Source organism: Fukomys damarensis, unplaced genomic scaffold, assembly GCF_012274545.1.
Source record: "Fukomys damarensis isolate Sample0158 unplaced genomic scaffold, DMR_v1.0_HiC HiC_scaffold_30, whole genome shotgun sequence".
NCBI classification, from domain to species: domain Eukaryota; kingdom Metazoa; phylum Chordata; class Mammalia; order Rodentia; family Bathyergidae; genus Fukomys; species Fukomys damarensis.
Window position 1 is genome coordinate 49,546,956 of NW_022900942.1, and position 21,588 is coordinate 49,568,543.

The 21,588-nt window shown below is 35.8% G+C and overlaps 1 long non-coding RNA gene across 2 annotated transcripts in view; it reads left to right on the top strand.

Moving 5' to 3' along the window:
- The window catches only part of LOC104871961, a 29,886-nt gene that overhangs the window by 6,473 nt on the left and 1,825 nt on the right, over positions 1 to 21,588 (top strand). The window contains exons 2-3 of one of the 2 annotated variants that reach the window (XR_783020.2): positions 6,828 to 7,063; positions 12,669 to 12,740. This is a non-coding gene — a long non-coding RNA (uncharacterized LOC104871961). The remainder of the gene's footprint in view (positions 1 to 6,827; positions 7,064 to 12,668; positions 12,741 to 21,588) is intronic. The other variant, XR_783019.2, reaches the window with a different exon arrangement.

A 21,588-nucleotide genomic window follows, 5' to 3' on the forward strand; every position in this document is an offset into this window, starting at 1 on the left:
CTGTCCTAATTTTGTGGCAGCAAAATGCAGTGTTAGTTAACATTAGCTGAGTGAAACAAACGTGTCTGTCAGAGCATATAAAGGTTTTCCTATGTTTTCTTTTAGTGCTTGTTTGCAGTACATGATGCTTTCACTTTTGGGGGGGGAGTTGGTACTTGTACATAACACATCTTAATTTTTTTTTCATTCCCTTCTTCTCCCCTCCACCTTCTCCCTCATTCCATCTCTTGATCCCTTTCCCTTTTGCATAAGATCTGTCTTCCTATTTCCTATGATCTATCTTTTATTTTGCTCTATATTTATATTTTGGTTTTCTCATATAAAGAATGCAATATTTAAGCTTGCGTGTCTGATTTATTGCACTTAACATTAAGTACATCCATTTTCCTACAAATGATTGATTTATTCTTCTTTATGGAAGAGCACTGTGCATAAATATCACATTTTCTTTATCCATTCATCTGTTCATGGACATACAGTCTACTTCAAAGATTTAGCTGTTACGAATTGTGTTGCTATAAACACGAGTTTGTATGTATCACTGTAAAATGATGTCTTTTACCCTTTGGGGAAGATACCTAGAAGAGTAGCTGGGTTGAACAGAATTTCTAATTTTAGTTGAAATTCACAAGGTCCTTGATGGTAACAGTAAAATCCTCCATGAGGATTTTCCAAAAGCAAACATAGAATGTATGTAAGCTTTGTTGTGAGTCCTCCCATAAAAATTCAAATGTAACACAAAAATATAATGGAGAATATTAAGTGAAATATCCAAATAGAAAAACCTTCTGAAGATCCAACATGATTAAATCAAGTTTTCATAATCTAACAACAGCTTGGAGTTTATGCATATTTTTATTACAAAATATGGATAGGTATATAACTAAAAACTAGATTTTTCAGATAGCAATATTATGAAAATTAAGGTTGTTAATGTGTATTTTTGCCAACATATGGAATCAAATCACTATCCTTATGAAAATGGACAGAAATACACATGGTCAAAGCCAGCATCCTCTGTAGTACTCTATTATGAAGCAGCAATCACTAGATATTTTGGGAGTCCTTACAAGGTGCTAATTTTAATAACAGCAACTAATAGTTACATAATGCTAGAAAGAACTTTGTAATAGAAACAGACTAGGCATTTTTCTAAGAACTCCATTTGTGTTAACACATGTTTGTAATCACATGTTAAGTAGTCTTTTATTATATTTTTTGGCAAACAAAAGACCAGAGACACCAATACATTACTTCATTTATATCAGTGTATTCCCAAGTGAAAAGTAGAGCTGGATTCAAACACAGGTCCTCCTAGTCTAGGTATTTCACCATCACAATACACTAGCTTGAAACAAACAGTACAGACTTATTGGGAGGGTAATTCATCAGTACTTACTTTAAATTGTAAAAGACAGGCAGCATTATTTATTAAATCTAATTCACATTCACGTATTTTTTTCTTATAGAAATCCAAAACTCATTCTGTACTTTCAGTGAAACATTGTACTTTTTTTTGGTACTTTCATATAATCTAAGATAATTAAACAAATGAAGATACATACATACCACAAAATAACTAATATTCGTTACAAGAAATAGAGTAACAAATAAGAAAATATGTACTGACATAGGAGGATGTCCAGAGAAAATGATGAGTAAAAATGAGCCAGTTAAAAAACCATTTCTAGGGTAAGTACAGATTCAGTGTATGTACTCTTCATATATACCCATCCACAAACCACCCTTCACATTCACATAATTTAAAAATATTCAGAGTTAATAGGCGTTACCTTGTAAAGTAGAAGCTAATGGAAAAACTTGCATTCTCTATTATGCTTTTGTATTTAAAAACACAAATGACTTGCATAATCTTTAAATTATATACTTACAAATCTCTGCATATTATATTAATTATGCATGTATTATATAAATTATATAATGGCTAACAACTAATTGAAAAATCAGCCCAAACAAGAATCAAAACTGAATACTTAAACAAGAACAGAAACAGTTATATAGCTGATACCGTAAAGCACAGTAGAGAAAATGAAATATAGGTATATTAAATATTCTCTAAAGTGAACATTAATCATCATTCAATCTGAGTCAGGAAATTTCCTCAATGTTATTCCCACAGACTATTCTCAAATGACATGGTATCCAGATGTATCTGCCAGCAGGAATTAGTTGTAAAATATATCTCTCAATAATTGTATAAAATGACTTTGTTATATGGAATTATTTGATTCTACCCACTTAAATGTTGAAGAATGACAAAGACAATGATGCTTATTTTGTCACAGTTAACAGTAACTCTTTTATCCTGACTGCAGTTGGACAACACATTACATCCTCAATAATTCAATGATTCAACAAATATTTACCAAGTTGATAGACCAAAATTAAATAGAATAAAATATGGTATCGCCACCTCTGGGGATTCTTATCCGCTGGCTTTGTACATTGGAAAAGGGAAGAGTAGCAAGCACATAATTTGCTTAGAAATACATTTAAAATAAATGGAAGAAGACTATACTATATGTATACCTCTGCCTACCTATCTCCCACAGTGGCATTGTACTTCAGATTTTGTGGGTGTGTGATTATCATAGTATTTGGGCTTGCTGGTATAATTTCAGTGCCCAGAACATGGTACACATTAATATAAACTTAGCTTATATATAACTACAAGATGAATCGATGACAAATAATTACATATTTATGTACTCAATGGTTTATGTGAACAACTACCAATTCCTTTCTGAAGCATGCCCTGCTGTATTTTAGTTTGAATGGATGTTGTCATATTCTCATAGATATTGTAGAGTTGAGAGTTGACTACTGACAATGGGATGAAGGGATAGCTGGGGTTGGATACACAAGGAGGGTTAATCATTTATTTTCTCCAGGACACACAAGACTAAAACTCAACAAAAACAAATTCCACTACTTTCTGGTAATGACACTATGAGATGGAATGCTGAGATTTGCTAGAAGCTAAGGTCCTAGCCAAATGGAAGAAGCCAACTTTAGAAAATAAGGCTGATGTGCAGGGAGAAATAAAAGTGAGAGCATCTTGGACATGTCCATTGCTTCTTTGCAGGTGTTATTTTGGACCTGCCAATCTCCTTTACTCGCTTACAGTTATATAAGTCTTCCAATAAATTATTTTCATTAAATTAGATACTACATACTCAAGACCACTGCATCTGTTATACTAATTATTAAGTCCACGGTTGGTTCCTTTCATGGGAGATTTTTTAAAGGTCTGGGTTTTAGGCCCCACATAGAGATAATGATAATGATAATAATAATAATAACAATAATAATAAATGATTCTAGGTTCAATGTTAATTTTTCTGTTTCCTTTTAAAGACAAATAGAAGCATAGCCATTACTAAAACCTCTTTATCACTGCCAACTCAAATCCTAAGCAAACTAAAACGTTGAGAATGTGGAGTGTACCCCTTTGTTAAATATATTTTGATCTATGTAAAGAAATATCTAAAAATTTAAATAATTTCATAATATTAGCAGCTCACTATCAAAAAGCAATAAATAATTCTAATAGTAAAAGATCTTTACCTAGAATTCAAATGTGATGAGTAATAGCTGAAGAAATTCCTAATTCCTAGGCTTCAGAAAGGGGACTAACATTTTAAAAATATGAAACAGGTGCCCTACGATTTTAGAAATATGATACAAAGACTTTCTCCAGATTACTGTGTCCCCATTTCTAACTGAAGTCATGCATAAAAATCTACCATCATGCTTTGTACTAAAAACCAACTCAATGTTCCCCCACCCCAATTTGTTGCGCTTAAATAATTACAATACATAAAAATATCTACATCCGGAATTATGCTGAATAAACTCTTGGAGAAGTTATTTTTATATGTCACTTGATGAACTAACTACTCTAATAGTAGACAAGTTTTCCAACCCTACTCCTCTTTCTGTTATGCCTCTTAAGCCATGTGTTGGAAAAATGAAGGCCATATTCATCAGGGCACACAGAACTGGTTTCCATCAGCTAATATTTATTGGTATAAAATACTGGTATGAGTCTCTTTAAGGAGGCAATGAAATATTAAAATTTACCTTTTCAACAAAAGATTCTTTATGAAATCAGACAGCTCCTACTGCTTCCTAGCCCTCCTCAGTTCTGATTTTACAATTTGAGTTCTGCTTACAACCAGGATGGGATCTCACGACTCCATTATAATACCACATTTTAATGTTGGAATAAAGAAAAATGATTAACTTTGATGTGATCAAAATATCTATCCCTTTGAAAGCAGAAATACAAAGAAAAAGTTACCTATTAACCAACTCTAAATTAGCACTCACATAAAGTCTTACTTCGATTGATCGCAGAGGTTACCATTCAGCATTATTAAATTATGCCTGAAGATAAATTAGACCAGATGTTATTCTCTTGTATTTGCTCAACTACAGACAGCAGACATTAGGCTCAGAAGGAATCAGTCCTCTTAATGCAAGCTTTCTGTAGAAAAATTTGAGAGTGCTGCAAATTACCCTTGCAGTTTTAAGAGAACTATGTATGTCATATGGTATAGAGAACAACTCAGAAGGTGACAAACCTCTGGATTATCTGTATGACCTCTGATGCTGAGAGTATATAAAGATAAAACATAACTGACGTACACTATGGGAAATTAAAACTAAGAAGGTGCAAATCTGTTTTGTGACCCTCTCAATTTAGCGGCAGCCTAACTCACAATTATTATAATTAAGTGGCTCTACCCTTTGTAAAGGACAAAATGTTGTAAATAAGGAAATCAGTGTAAAAAATTGACATTTTCACCAGATAAACTATGTCAGAGATGTTTTAAAATAGATAACGAAGTAACATGTCAGAGATAGTGCATTTAAAACATCATCCCCATTTGAGGGAAGAATTGGTGGAAAATTCCAGGAATCATCCTGGTCTAGGGTTTGGGGGTGTGGCACAGTGCAGACACGGGTGACTCTGTGAGCTGAAGAGCTGGGCAACATTGCTCATCTGGTTTAGGACGCCTATGGCCAACACATTTCTCGTGGTATGAAAGTCTACAGGCTTTTGAGATAGTTCTTTTCCAATATTTCCCTGTTCCTATAACAATGGGGGGATCTCAATAGAGAGACTGTATCTAGAGAAGAGGATAGTGGTAGGACAGAGTCTGAGGGTGATCAGGGACTCAGTGGACAGAAATATGCAGGGTACCTGTGAGAAATCGACTGGGAGATAATCCATTAGGAAAGGTGCTTCTTGATCACTACTCCCCTAAGCTAAGGAGGGGTGGGTTAAAAAGAAAAGGAAGAGAAGAAAGCAGCATTATAACAGCACCAGTTTTGCTCTGAGTAGTGTAACAACCTGGCCCTGCGCTGTCAATGAAACACAATTTGTTTCAACTTGGAAACTTTAATGTATTTAAAACATCAGGCGCCCATTTCCTATCTCTTCAATTATGTTGGAATTCAATACTGTTAACCATAGTTGTTCTATTCTGTCAGGTTAGAAACTGTTCCTCAGAAGACAAATGGGAGGAAAAACAATTGTTTGATGAGGCAAAAACACAAACCGAATTATCTAATATGGAATACAGAAGAATTTTCACAGTAATAACAATTTTCTTTTGTTTACACATTCAAAGTGCCAAAGCACAATTCTGCAGAGTAAGATTTTATAAAGCAATTTAATGCAGAAGAAAGAAAAGGGGACTTGACCTAATTCACCTCTTAAGCACAGAAGTATATATTCAGTGTCTCCTAAACAAAGGTAAAAGGTGCCTGAAATAAAAACACCGGCTTTGCTCTAAGGACTGTCTCCACCAGGAAAGGAAGGGTTATGCAACAGTGAGCACCAACCCCTAAATCTCAATGGACTAAAACAAATACTTATTGCTCACTCACATCTAGATGACTAACCAAAAATCAAATTAGCTAGAATTCCACCAATTTGGTGATGAACACAGCCAGCAAAGAAGTCAGCTGAGTCAGACACTAACTATAAAATGTTTCAAACCAGGGGTAACAAAATAAGTTACATAGTCATACCTAACTTCAAGAGAGAAAAGAAGAGCAATCCCACCACAGGTCTCTAAGGAGGAAAAATGAAAAGAATTGTGCACCAGCTTACCGATTAAAAAACTCACCCATGTATTAAAAACAGAAATATTTTAAACTTTTCCTTTTTTCCTTTGTACATGCTATTATTCATCAACATAAAAATGTACACACAAACACATGGAAAAATTATAGCAAAACACTGTTTCATTAAAGTTGTACTGTTGGTTTCTCCATCATTCATGTTTCTGGATGGTAGCTTTCATGTTCTCAAAATCACTCTCTGTACTAAAACTGCTGACTACTATCCCTTAGCATTGAGAGGATTAAGAGATAACATTTCATGAAAAGATGTCGTAGGTGGAGTTAACTAAAAGAAAGGGCTTCATTCTCTACTAAAGCTTTTAAGAAATAAAAACTGTGTTTAACTTTCACGAATGCATTTCTAACTATGAAACTGAGCTCAGTGAATGGAAAATTCTGAAAACCAAAAACTAGAGTCATTCGAAGATTAAAAAGGAAATGTAATATCTGTATTTTCCCATTTATTTTTTTGCTTTTCCTATTGACAGGCCATCTATCCCTATTTAGTTCCTGAAACATGGTTGGTAATGATAGTATTAGCATAGGCAGACATAAAAATTGGAAGGTTGAGAATAAGGAGATAGCATTTTTGTTTATGTTGAATAGCATATTTTTTTCATTTAAAGATGCTAATGGACCTGGACTAAATGCTTTTGTCTCTTTATACACAGTGTACAACTCTGCCTAGAACAGAGGAGCATGAATAAACATTGATCCTCAGAACATCCACCTTCTTCTGAGTTGAAAAGACACAGGTAAATTTTCACGAAGCTGAGTGAAAGACTTTGAAAGAGACAGAAACTTTCTGAAGTATCACATCTCATTTACTTGGGATCTACAAGAAGAGAAATGTTACAGGACATCACAGTACTGACACTGTGAGTCCACAGACTTCGACAGAAATAAGGTATCATTCTCTGTCTGATTCATCTGACTTTATCTCAGTGCTCAGAGGAAGGAATGATGGTTCACTCCAGAGAGAAGAAAGGCCGGTTCACTTTGGCTAAGTCAAACTGTTAAGAGTGATGATCAACCCAGGGAAGGAATTTGGCATTTTAGCAGAGAAAATATATTTACTTGCATCCCAAAAAGTATCTGGAAACGTCATGCAGAAATATCTATTTTAGGATGTTAAGACCTAAATAGATCCGATCCTGAATGTGTTATAAATATTATGTAATGATCATTCATAGTGTTACAGAAATATAATACAGGGACCATTCATACAGAACGCTGATGAAACTAATCTGTGCAGGGAAACCAGAACAGAAACCATCCATGGAAACTTATAGCTTCTAAATCAAGAAAGTAGGTTTCAGGGGAAATATCCAAACAAATATTTAGGATATTTTCAATGGCTGCCGTGGCTTTCATATATTTTTAGTGTAAAATAAATATCACAAAGTAACACCAAAAATAATGAGAAAGTGCCTATATGAGAACACTTAGGTTCAGAACACTGAAGTCAGGCAGACATAAGTTTTAATCATTCCTCTCCCACTTACTACCTGAGCAATTTAACTCACCCTATGTGTAGCAAAGGCACTGACTTCTATAATTTGTTTTCCAAGCACATTTTCCATTCGCCTTTTATTGGCACTTTTATGTAGTTTTCTTTTGTTCCACGTGATCCTTGTGAGTCAGTCAATCATATTACCTGATCCTGGCCGTTGTTGTTCATGTAGAAAAAGGTGTATCAGCCAGGCAAGGACGAAGGGTAGTATTTCCCAGGGTTGGCATTTTTAAAATGACAGAGACTGAGAGGGGAAAAAGACAGAAAGGAAGAAAAACAGATTGATTGAGATTGATTTGCTTTATGCTGGTGCAGCTAAGCTTTGAGGACACAGGTCTGTAATGCTTTGACCACCTTATCTTCTCCAAGATTTGGGTAGAACCCTGTCCACTGTATGAAGCCACAAAGAAAATAAGGACAACAGGTAGAAAAAAGACATGTATCTTGCTGACATTCTCTCATCTCTATATCTTCTTAAAATTGAAGTCTATTCTTGGATTTCTCAGATCTCAGTCTTTCTCTTTAAACTCATTTGAGTTGAATTTGTTACATTGCGATTCAGAAATATTCAACTAACAGCCCTTCTAAATCTTAAATTTTTCATTGAAAATGCAGATGATACTATAAAGTGTGCCCTACGTCAGCTCACAGGATCAATTGTTACAATGCACATAATAGGTTTCTCTCTGTGTCAGGCATATAAAGACCCCCGCCCCCGTAAAATCTGTTTCTATTAGCTATCGCTATTGAAAAAGACACTAGTGTTACTCTAACAAATACGTGAAGTAATCAATATATAAGAAAAAATTTAGTATGGCTCCCAGTTTTAGAGGCTTCCTTCTATGGTTGGTTGCCCCTCTACATTAGGGTCTGTGGAAAAGTAACACTTCACATCAGGGTGCTCATGGCAGAAGAATCCATTAACTTTATGGGCATGAACAAAGAAAGGAGAAGAAGTCAGTGCCCCACCGTTTCTTTAAGAGCCCACCTGCAATGACCCGAGGCCTCCCTATAGGCCTCATCTCCTCACAGTTCCACCACCAGCTAGGAGCTGAGCTTTCAGCCCCTGGATGTCTGGGACACACACCAGTTCCTAAATACAGCACTGAATTTTGGGGAAAATATTTTATGATAATTCATAGGCTAATAACATTTCACCATTCTTTTTTTTTTTTTTTTTTTTGGTACCGGGGATCAAACCCAGCTCTTTTGTGCTTGTTTGCAAGGAAGGTGGCAGAACCACTGAGCTAAATCCCCGGCCCCTACATTTCACCATTCTGTTAGAGCCCCATGCTTTCAAAGGGAGACTGCAGCACCCAGTTTATGAATATTTTACTTATATGTACAAAAAGCAATAATTACTTTGCAAATATTTCCAATCTGTTTTGTAACCAATATACTAGATAATTATTTTGGTTTGAAGTCATAGTGAGCTTTTATAAACCAGCATTTTGCCTTATTAACATCAAATACATAAGATTAATTGTAAATAATGAGGTTTTTTTTTTAATTAAGTTTACTGGTACATTTTAGGTATACAGTAGAGTTACATTCATCATTGGGATCTTGTACCTTTACATGACAGGTCTGCTTTATTTTTCCCCATCCCCCAGCCCTCTCTTCACCCCACCACGCTTCCCTCTTTACAAAGAATTTGTTCCCATGTTTTTCCTTTTCTCATATTTTTCCTTCTTCCTTCTTACCTTTCCCCTACCCCTCCTACTTCCTCTACTCCTACAGCACACAATTTTCAATTTATAGAGGAGAATCTCATTTGGGCTGCCAGGATTATTTTCTTTTTTTCAGTTAATTGCCCAAAGGTCAAGGTCCAGAACTTATTTCATTCACATAGTACTAACCTATTAATGACAGGAAATGAGTATTTTTAGGGCTATTAATTATACTCATTATCCCCATGAAATAATAGGGGCCACTACTGGACTGAAAGCAGACATATATTTTCAAAATTCATAAATTCTCAACTGATTCTTAGAAAATTTTATCTCTACACTGCACAGTAGCATTGACATTTAGAAATAAATCAAGAAGACATAAGTTATATGGAGAAACCTTTCCCCATTTATACAGAAAATTTGTCAAAAATTTTAAAGACTTGGCTCTATCATCTTCTCTGAAAAATCTTCTTGGGCTTATTCTCTTAACTATAGTCAAAACCAACTCGGGCAGTGTAACATCACTCAAGAAAAACTAGAAGCAAGAAAGCAAACAGAAAATTATACTATGTTGGACAACTCCAAAGTGCTTTGGGAGCCTAGAAAAGTTTCTCAAAGGAACCTGAAATCTGAAGAAAGCCTAATAATTTACTTGTTAAAAGAAGAGAAGGGGTGGCAAGACAGGATTTTACAAAGAAAATGAACGTGTACAAAGTCAAGGCAAAATACTGAGAACAAGATAAATTCAAAGATCCAACAGCACTTTAACAGTTTAGGAGTTTGGAATATCAGCAGCAGGAGAATAAACAATGAGACCAGAGAAGTATGCAGAAGGCAGATATGAAGGTTTGCAATATAAGGGAACTGTCCGCTTGAAATAATGGAAAGCTATTAAAAGATGTATTCAGATATGCACACCTATGTTCATAGCAGCACAGTTTGTAATAGCTAAAACTTGGAAACAGCCCATTTGCCCCTCATTTGGGAGACTGGATAAAGAAGATGTGTTTTTTCTATAAAATGGAATACTACTCGGCCATAAAGAATGAGAAATTAGAGTCATTCATAAGAAAATGGATGCATATTGAGGATATACTCAAATGAAATAAATAAGTCACACATGTATAAATACCAAATAATTTCTCTGGTGTGAAAAATTATAATGGCACATAAGATCCTAATGGTATACTTGACAATGTGAAATAGGAAGAAAAGGGCTAAAGGTGTAGGGGAAGTGGGACTGGTAGGGGAAATGAAATAATGGGAAAGAAAAAAAGTGAGAAATTACAAAATGGAAATAAAGTATTTCTAAATAGAGAAAGGAGGAGGGGTAAAGGGAGGGCAGGGGTAAGGGGAAAAAATGAGCACCGAGACCTGTCATGTAAGGGTACAACAAGATCCCAATGATGAATTGAATGTAACTGTACTATATACCTAGAATGTACCAATAAACTCAATGAGAAAAAAAAAGATGTATTCAGATGTGGGACAATCTCCATAAGCATCTCTAGATGATTATCTATGTTTTCCCTTGTATCCAGTTAGGCTATGGATCTACTCAGTAGAGTTCTCCTCCACTCTGGTTTCTGGATAGTGTGACCCCTGTGTGGGGCACCAACTGGAGCTCAGTGAATAGAGGCATGGAGCAGTCATGATATCGATGTCTGTGGTTCCTCCTTGCAGGAAAGAAGACTATCCACGACCTGAGGTCACGGTTCTTGTCAGGCAGCCTTTTCTTACTGTATTAGTCAACCTCCGGTCATTTACCACTCTATTCTTCTTAACCTTTCAAGTCTAATGACTGTAACAACTTCCTGATGTTTTTATCCCTAATTTGTCTTACTATTCCTTGTTCTTTTCTTTGACTGCCCTAACTTTCTCAATTGCTCCTTTAAGACAATGCCATTTGTTCAGAACAGAGACTAAGTTGGACTCAAGGGAGTTACTATGAACCACTTTTACTTTTAAATAAGTGGTTACAGATGCTCAGAATGATTCTTAGTAATGACCAGTCTAGAGTCACTGAAACAAGTTACAAATTAGTTACAGCAATTTTACAGGAACAGATCGCCAGAAAGTAATAACTGGCAACTCATAATGTCACACACTGTATTAAACAAACATATTTATGCACATTATCTACTTAAATGTTCCAAACACTCTTTAAGGTAGATATTATTCTTTGTTTAACAGTGCAACTAAAATTGAGAGATGTAAAATAACTTGCCCAAGGTCAAACACAGAGCAAGTAGCAGAATTTGTATTCAAACACAAATCTGCTACTTTTAGACCTATAATTAATCTGAACTGTCTTCCTAATCCATATACCTGAATTAAGGTAAATGAAACAGAAGCAGATATGTGTAGGATTTAGAGATAAGGATTTGAAGAGTTGAAGAAAGGGAAATAAAACTGATGAAATTCAGCGTTATACTAAGAAAAGGAAAAATACAAGATGGGATAAATGATAAAAAGTAGGTGTGCAGTTAGTACAACTGTAACACTGGGGATGACTTTCACAGAGAGATGTAAGAAAGGGGAACAGAATTGCTGAGAATAGGTGGTGGTGATGAGGCCAATATGTCAACTTTAATTTTTCGGACTTTACTGTTGCTATGAAAATGAAACTGGAGATGTTTGCACTACAGGGACTGCAGGGAGTGGAGGTCAGATATAACTTCTCATTACTCTCTAGCAGCTAAGAAACAGAACTGGGGCCTCAAGTAGGCCAGTTAGATGCTTCTGCCTGTGAATCTGAATCATGACACAGGATGCAAAGATAGTAGATTACGATACAGTCATGATCAGCTGGCAGCAGTCTAGAGTCCCCTAAGCGCAAGGAGTCCCAGCAGTAGTGATCAAGAAGGAACTAGGGTGGGGCTTTAGCTCAGTGGTTCTACCGCCTGCCTTGCAAGTGCAAGGATCTGAGTTCTATCCCCAGTACAAACAAAAAAGAGAAATGAGAAAGTATTTGAAAATGAATGAAAATGAAAGCCTATCACATCCAAATTTGTTAGGGCTTGGGATTTAGCTCAGTGGCACCACTGCCTGCTTTGCAAGAAGTAACCATGAGAAGCAAAATCCAAACTAATGTAGAACACATTCTGTGTTTTTTGGGCCCAGACTGTATGGATTCTTGACTGATTTCCAAGCTTGATTCTCCAAATCGTACCTGATGGTTATATGAACCACTTTATAACCTTTCGCCCTGCTTGTTTGCCTTTGATTTTATGAGTTGTTTTTTGTTGTTCATGGCACATAATCCTGTCTGATAATCCTGTATCTAGTTCAGAATTAAAGAAGTTCTTTTCCCATTGTTTTTACAGAGTTTATAATCCAAAACCTAGAGATGCTGGATTTAAAGGACTCTTAGAAGATTTCAAAGAATTCATGATCTGGTAAGCATACAATTCAATAAATAAGTTCTAAAAACATGATCTACATTGTAAACCATAAAACAATTAAATATGCTGTAAATATCAAGTAGAATAAAAACAAACCAGCCAGCAAGATCTTGTACAACTGTGATGAAAAGAAAAGGATATATACCAACTGTGACACAGTAAAAAGCATATCTCTCCTAAGAATCACAATTAAACTCAAGTAAAGCAGGTGTCACATTCATTGATACATGGACATAATGAAAAAAACATGTCTAATATACTGAGGATAGTTAAATCAAACTTTTATAACCAGCTAAATTATCATTCAAAGGTAAAAATATGGGACTTTGATTTTTTCTGTGCAAAGTTTCTTTACTTTTCAAAATGAAAAATTTGTTGAGTTTTGTAGAGGATTGTTTTTGCATTGTAATTTACATATTTTGGGACTAATGTTTAATAAAACCCTGTTTTTGACCACTTTTGACTCAATTTATAAGAGTAGGAATAATTCATGTGAGGATATAGATAATATAAAAAGGATATAACTATTCACAATTTTGTAATTCTTATAAATCATGGTGGTGTATACCTCAAAATTAAAACATACAAAAACTAAGGGCTTAGACCCAAAGGCTTTCAAACACACACACACACAAAATAGAATTTTAAGAATGTGTTAAAAGAGACAATTTAAGAAGGGGAGATATAGCACATTAAGTTAAGCACAGAACTTGATAATCATAATATCATAACATTACATTTTTAAAAGATGTTTTTGGTATTGAAAGGCTCTTCATGGCTGCTGATTTTCAGCTGGTAATCACAAAGGTTTTTAAGCAGAACAAAGGCAGACAAAGATGTGTTCTAGAAAGATAACATACAGCTTTACTAAATTATGATTTGGAAAAAAGATTATAGACAAAAATTATTTGGAAGGTCAGAACCATCTAATATATAATGAATGAAAAGAGAAGCTGAAGGTGAGCTAAATGTAGAAGACGGAACTAACCACTCTTCTAGGACTCTGCGTTTAGGTACCCATGGGATGTTGTTACATTCTCTGTGTGCCCAATACATGGCATATGGCAAGTGTTCAATAAATATTTAAATGAACTGGCTAAATTTCAATTGAAATATCCATCCCACCTAGATATAAGCAATAGAAATGAATATGAATCTGAAATTCAGGAAGAATATCAGGGCTGGCATCCTCCACATGGAAGAACTGTCACCGGGGTGGTGAGACTGTTAGGGGGCAAGAAGAATAAAAGAAGAGACAGGTAAACCTGACTGAGGACAGCATTAAGGGGTCAACAGAGAGAAGAAGATGGACAGAAAGAATAAGAAGACTGATGGAGAAAGAAGAAGAAGAATATTTAAAAAGTTTGATTATAAAATGTAATCGAGGGCCGGGGATTTAGCTCAGTGGTGCTGCTGCCTGCCTCCCAAGCACAGAGTCCCAGATTCAATCCCCAGTATCAAATAAATACATACATACATACACACACGTAACTGAATAATAGTATTGCCTTAAAAGAGTGAAACAAGAAATGAAAAGAATTTAGGAAAGACATAAATACAAGTCATGGTTACAAGGTTATGAAGCTATTGTAACACTTTTTTAAAAGAAAGGCAATTTTCTTTTAAAACTTTTCAAAGTAAGAGTTCATCTGTGTTTGAAGGGATGGTACTGAGGTGGATGGAGGGTCATAAAGAATCCCAATGGGCCAGACAGCAATGTCATTCTCTGGCTATGCCAAAAACATTTTGATCTGTGTACAAATTACATATGCAGTCATTTAATTTTGACATTAACAAGCTAAAGAATGAACAATAGCTTCCCTATATCATGACTCCCTGTGACTGAACTGAAAAACAAGCCTGAGGATCCAAACTCAATTTTCAACCCTTTGAAATGATTAAAATATATTCTGATGTATGTTAGTTAATGAAATCTTAGGAGTCCCATCTGCCTTGTGACAAAGGTGAACAAGTTCCATCCTGTTCTTTTCTCTAAGTCATTGATAACTATGATTTATTACTGATCTTCAGATTAATTCAGAAATCAACTGCTGCGTAATAGTGTTGCTTAAAAAATATGAACTACTTGCCAAAAACTAGTAAATGTGCGATACTTTAATTTCATAATCAACTTTTCCCCAAACTAATTTATGCTAAATTTATGCAAAATAAACTCATGATAAATAATTATATCATAAATTAGGTTTAGATGTGTATATATTTAGAAAAATCTGCAAATTGTTAAGCTTGTCCACAAAGTATAAATTACATTGCCTTGGAGAATTCTTTAGGTTCTAAAAGTTCCACCAAAGCTAAGGTCCTGGATGTCACTTAAGTTATATATTTCAGCTATTAAAGTCAGTGTTCTGACAAGCCCTTTGGCTCTAACCCCAGGGCACACATTTGCCTTAAACTGGCATAAGAATGTGTCAGAAGGCTATATGTCAATCAACCAGGAGAAGTGCCTATTCCAGATTTAGTGTTGTCAGTTGCTGACATTAAAACCAGCAACAGTTAATTGTTACCCCTTCAAGTGGAAATACTGAGGGAAGAGGAGAGGAAGGTGTCTAAGTTCAGGCCTATAAAGCTGTTAATTGCCACCCTTTTATGTAGATTTGTTTAATAATGAAAACAATGTGGCTAATCATATAATGTTTCTATTTGTTCCCCAAGGGCTCTTCAGGGAAAGTTTCAGGCAGGGCTAGAATTCCGCAGCTACCAACTGTGCAAGGACAAAGGCAGAACAATCAAGGCACTCAGTGCTGGCAAATAGCTGAAAGTGGTTCCCCACAGATGCCTCTCTTCCAGGCCCCGATCTGGAAGGAGACAGAGCTACAAGCACAAGCTTTGCAGGGATATAAAATGAGAAGGGCAATAACTTCATGCAGAATTTCGATACAGGAAGAGAAAGGTTGAAAGGCAGAGGGGAGAGAGTAGAGGAGGGAGAGAGAGAACAGGAGTGTAGTGAGAAGGAAAAGAAAATATATCAACCTAAAATGCTGAAAATAAGTCTGATATAGGCTTGGATCCTTTTATTAACAAGCAGCAAACCAGTTAAATTTGTCAGTTAAAATGTCTATATTAATAAAAATAAAAAGGAGAGGGAGGGAGAGAGAGGGAGAGCGAGAAGGAAAGGAGAAGAAGAGGGGGGAAGGAAGGAGGGACCCAGAGGAAAGGAAGGGGATAAAGGGGAGAAGAAGGAGAAATTGCCAGACCCTGCTCTTGAGGGACTTTGTGATGAGAGGTGTCCTGAAAGCACTCTACAGGGATAATCCCAGCTACCTACTAATTTCAAGAGGATTTTAGGGAACAAATGGAGCATTCTGTCTGTCTTCTACAAATGTATAATATTTATGGATTTTTGCTTTGCCTCATTTGGTAAAGGACATAGGACAGACTGAAGTTGTATTAATTTTTGTGGACACTCTTTGGTGCCAATTAAAGGGGGCATGCAGAGATCCTCCGGAAAACTGGTACACCTAACTGTATAAACACATATATTATAGAGGATATGAATTCTCTTTTGTGCTTTTATGTGCATGGGGCAGGTGGGGTGTTTTTAATTCTCCTACTACAACCATTTACTCCACCAGCTCCACACTATTATTCAGCTGCCCTCCAATCTGACCACAATTTAGTTTTCAATTGTCTCCCACTGTCTATTCCTTCCAGTCTCCTGATATTTCTAGACTTACCTGTTTATTGCCTCCTAAACTTAACCTCTTGCCTGACACTGTTCTTTTGCCCAGGCGGTTCTCTCTTCTCACAATGCTCACATCTCATCATCTGTTTAAACTTAATCTTATTTCAATGGCAAACTCAGTTTCATCTAATCCATTAAGTACTCCACAATCTCCACACACCACATAGCTTCTCCCTTCTGTAAATGTGTAAACCAGCACCTGCTTGATCATTCACGTGTCACCTACAGATGGTGCCTTCTCAGTTGTCCTCCACTAGTTCCTGCTCTTCTACTGAACTTTACAGACCTTGAGGATATACCTTTGGATCTTCTCCAGCGAATGAACCAAAGATATAGGACCCTACAAAATGTTTAGGGATGATACCTCACATTTCCAATACAGCTCAGTGAAGTTTAACAAGCTCTAATTTCTTTACTGTTTATCTTTCCTTGGTAAAATTCTTTTACAGGTATAACTAACTGCAAGTCTAAAGCCCATAGCATATCAATAAAAAAGTCCATTTCTGACAGGCAAGAAATATCTACTACCAAAAAATTTCTCAAAGAAGATAATGACTTAAAAAAATATTCACTGCTTAAAATTAACTTTTCTGCCATTAGGGAAAAATATTAACAACTTAAACACTAGGCCTAAGTTCACATAGCTCATAATTTAAAATATTCTTTCCAAATCTGAAACTCATTTTCTTTCTAAACAGACACAGAAATCATCAAATTTTTTTCTATCTTTCCGATTGCAAAATGGAAATTTAGCTCCATATTTGAAAGAAGAGATGATGAAATCTAGACATAAAGAGATGATGCTAAGTGTGGACCCGAGAAAATAGCTGAATCAAACCAAGTTAAAATTTAGTAATTGAAAACAAAACTCCATTTGCAGAAATAGATTAACCAAGCTCATGAGCCAATAAGGATTTTCATAATTATGCTCATGTGCACCTTTAGGGTGACCTCAAATCACCAGTCAAAACTGCCTTTACTGTTAAAGAGAACTGATCATAACCTAAATGTAAGCACAACCAGCGTAATGAGAAATTGCCAAAAGCAATTCCAACACATTCCTCCATCTCTGTGCTTATCATTCCTGAGAAATTATATTTAGGTCTGAAATACAAAGGCAAAAGGCACAGCAAACAGTACTCAAATAATTATGAACTGTTTTCTATTTTAACAACTACAGTATCTTTTAGCTTTATTTTACAGAGAACCTAATAGTTTGTGTGGAATGTAATCCATGATGCAAAAGAATCTTCACTGATTTGCTTTAAGAACCCCTACTTACTTTTTAATATAATATGATTTATTAAACTTCAATTTACTTAAAATCTCAGTAAGCCTGATAGAGCATAACAGCGTATATGGCCGCCTGCTTCTAACAATGAGAAAAATTTGTTATTTAAAAAAAAATTTGAACAAAGGTCACCTTGAACTACAAAAAAAAAGTTCAACAAATTGATGTTCATTATCATCTACATCTAAACTATGAGTAAATAAATCAGTCAAGTTACCAAGTATAAAGCTGTTGAAATTGTTAAGATTTATTTTCAGGTGCCACTAAGACTTAACAAAGATTGTGAGGCATAAAACCAATAAAAGGAAACTCAGGGAACAAATTAATACCTTAAGTCATTATCTTAAAAGCAGCCTTCCCTACAGAACAAAGTGATGAAACTATCAAAAAGCACTCCTCAAAGCAACAGCATTTTTGCATGTCAAAAAATGAATTAACCTAGAATAAATATATAAATAACAGTATGTTCTGTGTTAAGTCAGTAACAAAGAAACCCCTTAGTGCAGTAAAACAAGGTCCTGTCAAATCCTCATTTTTTACAAAGAAGCATGAAGATCTTTTCACAATGGTTTAAACTGTATTTATAGTAACAGAGTAAAGACTTGAGATAAAAGGATTAAAGTCAAAGCCCCAGCTCGACATGAGTTATGGTTTTGATTTTTATTCTTATTGTGGTCTACAAATATTAAGACAGAAGATACTTCCATTTGATTATGGGTTCCTCTGAGACTCTGCAACCTTAGAAGAGCAGATAAAGCAGACAAAAATGCATCTGGTTTGGGAGCAGACTCCATATTAAATGGCAATGCGCAAAGTAACAACTACAACTGCAGAAGGCCGAGGGGGAGGGGTGGAATCTAAAGGCTGAAATTCTGCAACTGATGCAGGGCAGAGAGAAAAAAAGGGGGGGAAATGTAGCATTACTGTTTTAAGATGGCAGCCTGTTAATAATCACTGCATTCCTGGAAATACAAGCGAATTATACCACTCTTCTTTCTTTTGTACATTCAATCATTACATAGTCTATGAGAAAAATGGTAGTTTCGTAGCTGCACCTATTTCTAAAACAAAATCCCTGGAGTTGCCACTGAGTTTGCAGATTTGGAGTCTGTATACTTTTCTCAAAAGAAAGCAGAAATTCTGCTGTCAATTGCAAATCCTTATTGTAGAAAGAATTAGTTTTCTTCCATATGTTTTTCTTAAAATGCAGGCAAAACTATAGTTAAACATAAGCTTTTGGTCAAAATATCTCTTTTGCATTTCTTTTCCCCTGTGTCCTCTCTCTCTCTCTCTCTCTCTCTCTCTCTCTCTAAAGAAAACCACACATATACTCTGTACAAATTGGAAGATTTATGGTAATTTGAGTACTCTCTCTGTAATTGACATATTACAAGAAACATACTGAGTTGAATATTTTCCATTCCTCTTTAATTTTTACATTTAACATCAGATACTGAGTTTATATTTGTTGGAGAAAAAGCAGAAAGTCCTAAATGACAGCAAAATCATCAAAAGTATTGTAAAATACAGTGACACTACAGCAGAGATGCTAAAACAATCTTTTCCATTTAATGTAAATTAATACCATCAATTACAAGTAAAATATTTTATCATGGAAGTTTGGAAGAAAGTTCAAGTCCATATACACTCACGGAATGAAAAAGAAAACGTAAAAAGTGTTACTACTACCCAAATGGATTAATTTCTTCTTACACACAAAATAAATATCCTAATTTGTTTTCACAAATCACAAATTTCTGGAAATGATATTTCCAATACAATTACTTGCTACTTTATTCAGTATTTTATTTCAACTGTCACATTTTGAACATACACACATTTGTACAACTACCAGGGGAAAAATAACTTGAATCAAATTGAAAAATTACCATAACTACTAGTTCAATATGTCTGGTTAGAGACATCTGGTCTATCATTAATTCTTTTGTGTTGATGACTCCTAGTGTGTCTTTTCCCATTAATGAACTTTGCAAGAAAAAATTCAATTTTCCACACACAAAAAAACTGAGACTTAGAAATCTATTGCAAGATATATCAATACAAATACATCATGATTCAATCAAATAATGCTCAGTAGTTTTGAGAAGAGCAACATATCCTGATTGAATGCAAATCGGTAGCATTAAATTCCATCAGAATAATGTTATCTATTAAATAACTCTTCACAGGCAGATATGGCTAATTCATGAATCATTATTTTAAAATATTTATAAATCAACTCATTGTTCACTTGTTTAAAATACATACACTGAAGCCCGATAATAGTACTTGATTGCCACTCCAACCTGAATAATGCATTTTCAGAAGCTGCACACCCCCACACAATTCTGAATTAATGGCCCAGCAAACAATAAGTAATGTACTATGCTCTGGCAAAAAAAAAAAAAAAGGAAAAAAAAGGAAAAAAAAAGAAAAAAAGGAAAAAAAAACCTCAGCGATAACATCAATCTGGCATCTACTTAACACTTACTGCTCACTTCTCACATGGTCCTCACAACTAAGTTTCCTCTACCAGACTCAGTTCATTAGAGAATGAGTATCACCTGGCCATTCACCCACAGAGAGTGATTTAGCGATTAACACAATCACAGATAAGGGGCGAAATGATAACACACCACTACCACATAAAGAGACTAAGAAGTAAAAGGGCCAGGCCACTCCTGCCACCAATAACTAGACTGCAATTAAAAAAAAAAAAAAAGAAAAAAAAAGACTTTTGTCACTTCTTTTCAGGGCAATAGGGCCAATTATCTAAAACCCTTTGCTAAAATCCAAAGCCTTGCCAGCAAGGCCCTTCAAAGAAACTTAGATAATTACTTTTGACAAATGTTCTCCTTGAGCATAATGTAGTTACTCAAAAGCTTTTTAAAATGACTACAGTTACAGTAAAACAATCTTTACAAAGTCAACTCAATAACATGCCTTGAGTCCCCACCACCACCACCACACCCCCACCCACACCCCCGCTGCATGCAGCCTTCATTCTTTTGGCCAATTTATAACAGATAGTAAGTTGGGGGATAAATATTTAATTTATGCAGCCGAAACCTTGAAAGCCTCCGCTTCAAATGTAATGCCGTGCATTCCCGTGAGATATATTGTACAGAAATATCCTTTTAAAAAGCCCGTTTACCGCTGTCCTTTAAAAGAAGATAAGGAGGAAAAGAAAAGAAAACAGAGAAGAAAAAAACCCCACATATATACATGCATCAAACCAAAGACGCCGACGCCCCTCTGCCAGCCAGCATTTCTATAGAGACATTCTTTCGATGATTAAAATGTAAGCTCCGAAAGGTTAAGAAAAGCAGCCAAGTAACACCGCCCAGAAAGCCAGCAGTAAAAACACACCTAGCTTTACACTCTTAACCTCCCAGGACAAATGACACTGACCCAACTTCACCAAACACACACGACACACACATACACACACGAATTGCACACACGTGCACAGAGTGTACACACAAACATCGAGCAGAGCACAATACCTACAAACACAGCGAACTGGATCCACACAAAACATGCGCGTATCGGTGTGCATACATAATGCACGCGACGCGGCACACAGACACGCAACGATCTAGCCCCACATGCACACGCCCCACAAGTCCGTGTCGGACACACACCGCACATGCACGTGTGAAATGTTTGAACTCACAAACGCCGAACACACACCCAGACCGTGCACAGAGTTATTGATGAAATTCCGAGGGGTGGAGGGGCCAGGAGGGAGTGGTAATTGCCACACAAAGGTCTCCGGAGCGGCAGAGAGGGAAGTGGAGCGGCGCCGAGCGCGCGGAGATTCGCGGGTGGAGCAGGCACCGCGGGCC